At 36.4% G+C, this 8925-nt stretch overlaps 1 long non-coding RNA gene across 1 annotated transcript; it reads left to right on the top strand.

The window, feature by feature from the left end:
• The first annotated feature begins 760 nt into the window (after positions 1-760).
• Positions 761-1917, top strand: LOC147498904 (uncharacterized). The gene is made up of 3 exons (XR_015195069.1): positions 761-838; positions 980-1093; positions 1771-1917. It is a non-coding gene; the product is annotated as an uncharacterized LOC147498904 (long non-coding RNA).
• The last annotated feature ends 7008 nt before the right edge of the window (positions 1918-8925 follow it).

Raw genomic sequence — 8925 nt, forward strand, 5'->3', positions numbered from 1 at the left:
TTAATTAATATGTATTGCAAATGTGAGGATTTAGAGAGTGGTATAACTTTTGTTTAGTGTATTGCCAAGGATGAATGTTATGTCTTATAATATTTTGATAGGTGGGTTTGTTCAAAATGGGGATTTGGATAGTGCTAGGATTTTGTTTGATGAAATACCCGGAAAGAAACCTTGCGACGTCGAATGCTATGGTTGGTGGGTTGATCAGTTTGAGTTTAATGAGGAGGGATGTGTTTGTTTGGGAAAATGCATGGGATGGGATTGTTTCCTGATAAGTTTACTTTAGGGAGTGTTTTAAGGGGGTTTGTGTGGGGTCGAAGGAGGTTAAACTTGGGTGAGATACATGGGTATGTTATGAAGTCCAGGATTGATTTTGATTTAGTTGTTGGAAGCTCCCTTGCTCATATGTATATGAAATGTGGAAATATGAGTGATGGGGAGAAAGTTTTTGAGGGATGCCTGTTCATAATGTCATTCTTGGCAATCTGATTATAGCAGGTAGGGCTCAAAACGGATGCTCTGAGGGGAGCTTTGGATCAGATTTAATTTGATGAAGTTGGTTTGGATTAAGGCGGATAAAATAACTTTTGTCGGTGTTATTAGTACATGTTGAGTTGGCAACTCTTGGACAAGGCCAATGAGTTCATGCACAAGCGATAAAGTCTCTAAGACTAATGATGAAAAAGTGGTGGAAAGGGACCAGAATTAGTGGAGAAAGTTGAGCGGATGAGGAGGAGGAAAATCTGATCTAGGTCGTGGCAGAAGATTGACTAGGTTTAAAAACTGTTTGAAGGAACCTACTCCATCGGGAGGTGTCACAAGGAAAAAACCAACTACTGTAAGTGTTTTTTGTTTCTACTTCATGTAGATTCTAAACTAATAATCTGTTTTCATCAATAAAATGTATCATGTCCTTTTCCTATTTTGTGTTTTGGATCGAATAAATTGTTGAACATAATATATTTTTTGGGATGAATAGAAAGAGGATTATGGAGATTCTACTATGTGCCACCAATGTCAAAGAAATGATAAAGGGCCGGTTGTCCGATGCGAAATGTAAAACAAAAAGATATTGCCATTCATGCTTAAAATGGTAAATCTTTTTGTGGTTGTTAAGTTCTCCTTTTATGGTAATGAGATTTTGTGCTTTTTAAGTTTTTACTTTGATAACTGTTGTTTGATGAATTTGGGAACCTTTTTAATCCCGTGTTATTGCAAAATTTCAACCTTAAATTACGCAAGGAAAATCATTGCTAAGATATTGGAAACAATGAAGCTTATTAGGGTTTAATTTGAATATCATAAGTTTAACATCCCAAAACAATTGGAAAGAAGTATCTTCTAAGAGTAAGGCTTTCATTTACTCTTTCATGTTACATAAACTTAGAAAAAGCGATATCTGCGACATATGCGTAATGGGAGAACAAGTGTAGGGCACTTTTTGATGGTCAAGTAGAATCATGCTACTGAGCCTATGAGACATAATTTTGTAAACTATTGTAACACCTGGTGTTATTTATCTATCGCTGATATTAAATGATTTTTACCGATCAATCAAAAGTAAGAAACAAATATTTCTAATGTACCACATGGCATTAGTAATCTCTATTTTATCACAGATGGCTACAATTTAATACCACATTTAGTTATACTTCATACTTTGTCCATGTGTTTCAATTTCAGACTAACTTCTGTAGCTGCAAAAAGAGTTCTATATGAAAGTCTCTGTTTTTTATGGTTATGCTTTCTCTTCACTGTTATTGATTGTAGGTATCCACACCTGTCACACCCGGAAGTTGTTGAGTCTTGCCCAGTTTGTCGCGGAAACTGCAATTGCAAACAATGCTTGCGTACACATGGAAATTATAAGTTGTTTTTTTTTAGCATGCGTAATTTATTACTCTTAATCAATTTTCCCATTTTGACATTTTCTTCTTCATACTGCAGTAGTGATATCATGTACATTTCAAATGGTTTTCTTTCGGGGAGAAACATAAGTCGAAAGGAAGTTAAATAAAGATGGAGAACATAACTATTCCAAATACTTGGTGCATCTACTCCTTCCGGTCTTGAAACAAATTGATCAAGAACAAGTAATGGAAAAGGAGGTGGAAGCTAAGATTCAAGGCTGGTAACTTGCACAATATCTTACATAATTGACCGGTGTGGGACTAAATTTACTAACACGACCAAGTGTAATGGCGATACTTTAGCAAGCTTAAGTAGATCTTTTCCGTTGTTTAATATTATATTCTAACAATAGAACGAGGTTTGTTTCTTTCTTCCGACACATTTTTTTTTTTCTCTTTCAATTTCAATTTCACCTTTTTTCAATTCGGTGCTCACCATAGAATTTAATCACGATAAATATGGTACGTAATCTGTAAGAAGCAAGTCAAGTTCAGTTTTTCATATTTTGTTTCTCTCCATGACTATATTATCGATGTCACCTCCAAAGGTGTATCACTACCCAAAAGGAGATTACGATGTTTTAACATTCACTTTTGGAGGAAAACTTGGTATCTTTTTACGTATGATTATTGTTCGAGACATCTAATACTTGGAGCGTAGGAAGCAATCAATCCATCCTGTATACTACCGGTAAGATTATTATCATTCAATAACAAATTTCTCAAAGAAGCAAGATCTCCATAAGCCGGAGATATAGTACCCACAAAATCTTTGCTTTGAGAAATTAATAACGATCACATTCTTTCCCCTGTGAATCACAAGTAATAAAAAGTCCAACCATGGCATGCATCATTTCCTGGCCAAGATTGTGCCAAATTCATATGGTAACCCATAGCACCAGCAATATCAAGCAATGTCGTTTCGTATCCAACTAGCTTAATCATAAGATCATCCACTATTAATGTAGTAAGCCCGGCAATAGCCGGGCCGATTAGCTAGTTAAAACTAACAACTCACTTAATAGATTTAAAAAATAGCAAGCCCGGCCACATGTTGGGCTGCATGGCTAGTTTTATGTAGATGACTGAATGGCTGTAATGCTGTATAGACTGGAGACACCGAAACTGTGGCCTCTGTAGTTTTGAGCAAAATTAAGCCCACTGAGTTCAATAGGATCCAGGTTTTGCAGGGCTTTCTGACGGGCTCAACTTAAAAAGTGAATGGCCTGAAGTTGTTTGTTGATGAACGGGCCTTTGCGTTAATAAGCCCAACTTATCTCTTAGGGGAAAAGGGTACACTATTTGTGTTGTGTTCAACATGGCTTCATTCAGGTGGATTCTGCAACTCCACAAATACGTGCCAAGAGCAGCTCGTTTTTACTCGCAAGGATTAGATTTCAACATTAATGTCTGCAGTCTCCGTTTTAATATATGTTGCAACCTTTCCACTTCATGTTTATTTGAGATGTTGCATAAGTTGGTATGTCACTATGTCAGTTAGTCTATTGATCCATCAGTATCGTTGGTTGTATACTTGTATGTATCAACGTTTCCCAGAATTTAAGAAAATTACTTAATTGTCCTGCCTATTTCTTGACTGGTTGATACGAGCAAGAAACTAGCTGAGCCCAAGAGCCAGCCCGAGTACTATAGGATATTGGAGCAGAGCTTAGTCAAGCCTTAGTATTTTTGGGCTTGACTAGTTTTTACACAAGCTGTAAAATTGTTTTTCAGGCTTGTCTCATATTGTGACAGGAGTTGACATTGAGGGAGCCAAAATCTAATCGAGCTTAAGTAGCTCTAGTTATTTAATGGCCCTATTTTGCAATTAGTATAGGAGAGTTCTCATGCTTCGTGCATGGAAAGGAGTTGATTGATTTGTGTTTGTCACTTTGTCTAGAGGCTATTCCTTGCTCATGCACAAATGTGCCCGTTGTTATGAAATGGGTTGGGCCACCGTTTAAGATCTGTACTTATGCCCAACTTTGATCCGTTGTGGTTCAGAAATATCAATTATTGATTATCTATGGAATGTATAACATAAAACTTAGTTTAGTATTTAAATTGATAAGAAAAAAAAATAACACTTGTTTAATCACTGACCAACACTTGTTTCATAGTGACCATGTTGTCCAGAAGGACTACTCTTCACTTCTATCCTTCACAGTGAAAGACATTAACAGGCACAATTACAAAGTTAATGTCATTAGGAGCTGAAATGGATGGTCCCATCAAATATGAGATCCATAGAAAGGTAACATTCACATTTATTAATTCAATAGTCATTAATAAATTCTCGTTGGTTGGAGAATTTGATAGTCCAACCTTTCTTGGTTGGCTTGCAGGTTGCAGCAGTAAAGTGCATGGATGGGCACATGTTGGGCCTCTATGAGCCTTCATGATAAGATTAAAAGACTTTGCGCCAATAAGTAGGCAACTTTAATTTTGAACTGACGAGGTGAGATCTTCTATTGTTTCTTTCAAACAGGAAACACATGAGAAACTGCTCCATTCTGTGGGTTCCCCTGAAAAATGGATATCGTTTGTTTGTCCAAATCAAGTAGAGTGTAGGACCTGAAATTTTTTTGGCATTTAGAAGAGTTTGTAAGAAGCTTACTCTTAAGTGCTTATGGGGAGAAAGGGTCTTGAGAAAATAATAATCTATGATTTGAGTTAGATTAGAAAGGTAATTTGTTTCAGAAATGCACCCGTAGCTAGTGGGAAACATTTTACCAGCCATTGTGAGAGTAAAATGTTACCTTCCATGTATATGGGATATTGCTTGTCGTTTGTATCTCCAAGCAGTGAAAGAAAATTGGCGTTAGATTTTTTAGGTAGCTGGGCTACTCTTCTTTGCCTGTTCATAGAGTTCTCGTCTTGTGTCTTTCAGGAAACAATACCCATGGTTAAAATAAAAATTCAATTCTACATTTGTCCATGATTAATTTTCTACTTATACATGAAAAATACTGCTTACCTGCTGCACTTGAAGGTGGAGATACATGTTTGCATGGAAAAAGGTGTGCTACCAACTGATAGAACAGACATGCGCTTCCTTGATGCAGTTTCCACATTCAAGAGTTTTCGTGTCTTCATGTCAATAAGATTATAGCTGTGGCCCACTGAAGCTTCTGCTGAATGAATCCGCTGGACATCCATAAATTGAGACAGACGTTTACAGGCAAACATCACAGTAAAATGTCAAAATGAGAATGGAAAGGCATCAAGTCCGTACGCTTAATGAATCATCAAGGGTAATTGCTTCAAGCAGGTCTCTAGAAACAAAGTTCCTTCCGATTCCGCCGACCATGATCTCTTCTTCAGTTGGAGGTACAGAATTAAGTGTAAAAGCCTGCAGAACGGGGACATACTTGTTATGCTTCAGGTAAGACTTGTAGTGCCATAGTTGTTGACAAGCAGATATACTAGCCATATTTACCAAGCCATTACTGTTGAATCCAAATGCACAGCTTGGGAGTTCCCCTGCATATGTGTAAGTTGTGAAGGACAGTCCACTAGGCAGTCTTGCTTTGATCAGATAGCTGCAGTCCCATAGTTATTGAATAATCTCTTAGGACATGAAACTCTGTTAATTGGTAAAACAGAGTAATGTGTTGTATAACTGACACAACTCTAGAGAACTAAAAGACAAAGTCCGACTGATTGTTCAACTTTGATGGAACAGGTTGAATACTACATGTTACATATGAAGTAGAAGTGTCACTTCAGTTTCTTTACAAAGATCAAAGTGAGAATGAATTAGAGCATTACGTGTGCCCAACCAAAGCGACATTGGCAAATCAGTTACGACAAGAATATCTGAACAGTCATCTGAGGTGTCAGTATGTGTTGTCGGCTCTTTCTTTGGAAGAAATGGTAGTATCTCCTTCCAAAAGTTCTAGTATTAATTGAACCAGAAAACCTCAAATATAAGAGCAGGCATGGAAACATATCACCATTAGGTTAAGTAGATATAGAATGAACATTACATTAAGAACCGGCACAGCACTCCCTTCAGCTGTCGCTGATAGTTCATCCCAGTACCTGGGGTACTTCTTACTGTTTGATTCGAATCTAATAAGTGGCTGTGATTGTGGAGATTGTGCAAAAGGGAGGAGGGTGAGGTCTGTAGCTAACCCGCTCTTAATCAGATGGGAGAACCTTTGACCTATCAAGAAGCCCATTTCATAGGCTTCTTCACAAGGCCCAACCTCAAATGTTTCTAACTTCTCCTTGTTGGAGCTCTCCATCAGTTTGGTATTGTCTCCGTTTTCAGTTCCCATCTTCATGAACGTACTTGCAGTTCGAGATTAACCAGGCATTCTTATCCACACTGTTTAATTTGCTATGTTTGGACAGTGGAATACTACGGCTAAGTTTCACAAGGCGGGATTGTGTTAGGCAGTAGGCTCACTGACAAATATATATCCGGAGTCCAAGTTGAGTCGCCGAAATTAGGAACTGGGATTGTTGACTTATTACTTTGTAAATCGGCATTGTGTATTAGTGAGATCCACCGGCCTTGGGCCTACGACAAGGTACGGAGAGAATCTCTCTTAGACTGTAAGTGGCACTTACCTCCAATAGCATATTACAAAAGGAGCATAATTGGAACATTCTAATTTCCGATACTAAATTTTTATATATCCTGTTGTTATTCTAATTTCAGATACTAAATTTATTCCCAAATTAAAGCACCACCCAAATCACTGCCCAGTAACCATTAGTTGCTCTACGACTACAAAATCTTAAGCAAATTATTACCCACCATATTCGATACGGAATACATTTGCAAGTCTTGTACGCCATTAACTCCGCTCATAAAAGAGAAAGAAACGTGCAAATAATATATCAAATTTCAAGTCATTATCAAACAATAAGAAATCAAGATGAATTTATTTAAATTCGTTTAGGCTATGTTTGGTTCGAGGAACCGAAATTCCTGGAAAATGGTGAAGAATACAGAAAATGAAGAGCGAAGAGGAGAGATGCAAAGAATTTAAGATTTATTATTATTATTATTATTATTCTCTTATATTAAAAAAAAAGTGATAAAAAAAAGACTTGTCAAACAATTACATCAGTAGTACTTAAAATAATTTTAAATAAGTACAGAAAATTAATTACAAAGTTTTAATTAGAAAGTTATATACCCTCTCTAATTGCTTCACAAATCTCAAATATGTTGCATATGACACTTTTCACCTGGTAAGCCAAGTGGGTTTACTAATGGTAATCTCATGATTTTGTTGGCTGAGTGTGGTAGCCGTAAAGTTTACTTCACGCCAAATACTTGACAAAAAAGGGAATTCTAGCAATTTGTAGCACTTTAACCATATAGGCTTCACTATCTACGTTAGCTCCGAAGATCCATATGCTGTCACGTCAGCCACAGAGTCTTATTCCACCCATAGTTGATAGTTTCCTCCACCTTTTCATGACGCCCTCTTTGATGCACTTTTAAATTGCCTAACACTCAGAGTTTGTGTTAATACCAATATTCATGCATAGCACTTGAAATATGGCAGTCACAATCTCTATATATCACTTCAAAACGTGCTATGTTAGGATTGTCATTTGATGACCCATCTACATTGATTGGTTAGGGGTTCCCATTTAATCTCCTTGGCCTTGATTGCATCACCATGTCCTGCAACCCCCCACTTCTTAATGTCATAGTGTCAACTACAAAGTTCAACACTTGGGAGTCAGAAATTATATATTCACCTGCTTTTTGAATTTCTTTTTGCTCCTTCTCAAAAAAAATAAAAAAGAATTTATTTATGCAAAAAACTTGCCTCCAGTTCCTTGCTTTCTAACACCGTCTAATTTATGCATTTCAAAAGTGATACCATTCTAGAAATAATTGCAACTACCCAAAGATGTTTGATGTTTGTGCTATCCCCCTGGCAATGTTTTAGTGTCTCTTTCAAGTTCATAAAGTTGGTCCTGAAGCCAAAGATCTTTGCAACTCGCCCGTTCCTACAACCAGCAACCACCTTAGGATGAATATATTCATTAACAGCCACCTTTTCGATCATGCCAAGATTAATGTTGTTCACGTGTTTGAACGTAATCTAATACCATTTCGAATCGGTCAGCAAGTTATATATGAATGCTAGTACCGTACCTACCGTTTCACGTCTCAATCTGAAAGATCAGAGATCAACAAACGGGATTTGATAGGCAAGACTTAATAGGCATCTAAAGAATAAATGAAAACATGAAACTGCAAAAGACAATTTCTTTGATACATGCCTCCCACCTAAAGTTAGAAACACAAAAAGCACAAAGAAAACTACTAATATAATAGAGTTTCATTATCTATCACTGCTAGAATTCAAAGGATAAGAGAGAGAAAATGTGAACCTCTTGGCAACATGGGTGAGTCCCAATACTTAAAACGGACTATGTAAGTTTTGATTGGGGAATTGAAAACGGAGCTTCTTTTGGAACTGTTGCTTGCTTGGTGTATATTGTTCGAACTTCGAAGGACCACTTCTGAAGTCCTAATCAATTACTTTAATTCATATTATTTCAGCTTTGCTTTCTAAATTTATTCATATTGTTTCAGCTTCGCTTTCTAAATTTTGACTCAATCAAAGATCAAACTTTGGGGGTGTTTGCTGCTATTGGCATCCTAGTACAAAATATCCCGATATATCCCGATATTTGGGGATATCTATTTATATTTCAGAAAAAGATATTTAAATATCACGATATGTTTAGAGATATATACGACTGTAAATATCAGTTATATTTCGATAATATTTGCGATATTTGTGATATTTATGGGTATTTGGCGATATTTTGTATATATAACAATTTTATTTAATATTTACTATTATATTTCAAATAAATATAAATAATGTATCATGATATATCAATAAATATCCACAATATCTACGATATTTTGGATATATCCACGATATTTGCATGTGAAACAATGTCAAATATCCCCAAAAGAGGGGATATATCTACGATACATATCCAGAAATTGAATATCGATAAATAC

The sequence above is a fragment of the Coptis chinensis genome, chromosome 5, assembly GCF_015680905.1.
Source record: "Coptis chinensis isolate HL-2020 chromosome 5, ASM1568090v1, whole genome shotgun sequence".
NCBI classification, from domain to species: domain Eukaryota; kingdom Viridiplantae; phylum Streptophyta; class Magnoliopsida; order Ranunculales; family Ranunculaceae; genus Coptis; species Coptis chinensis.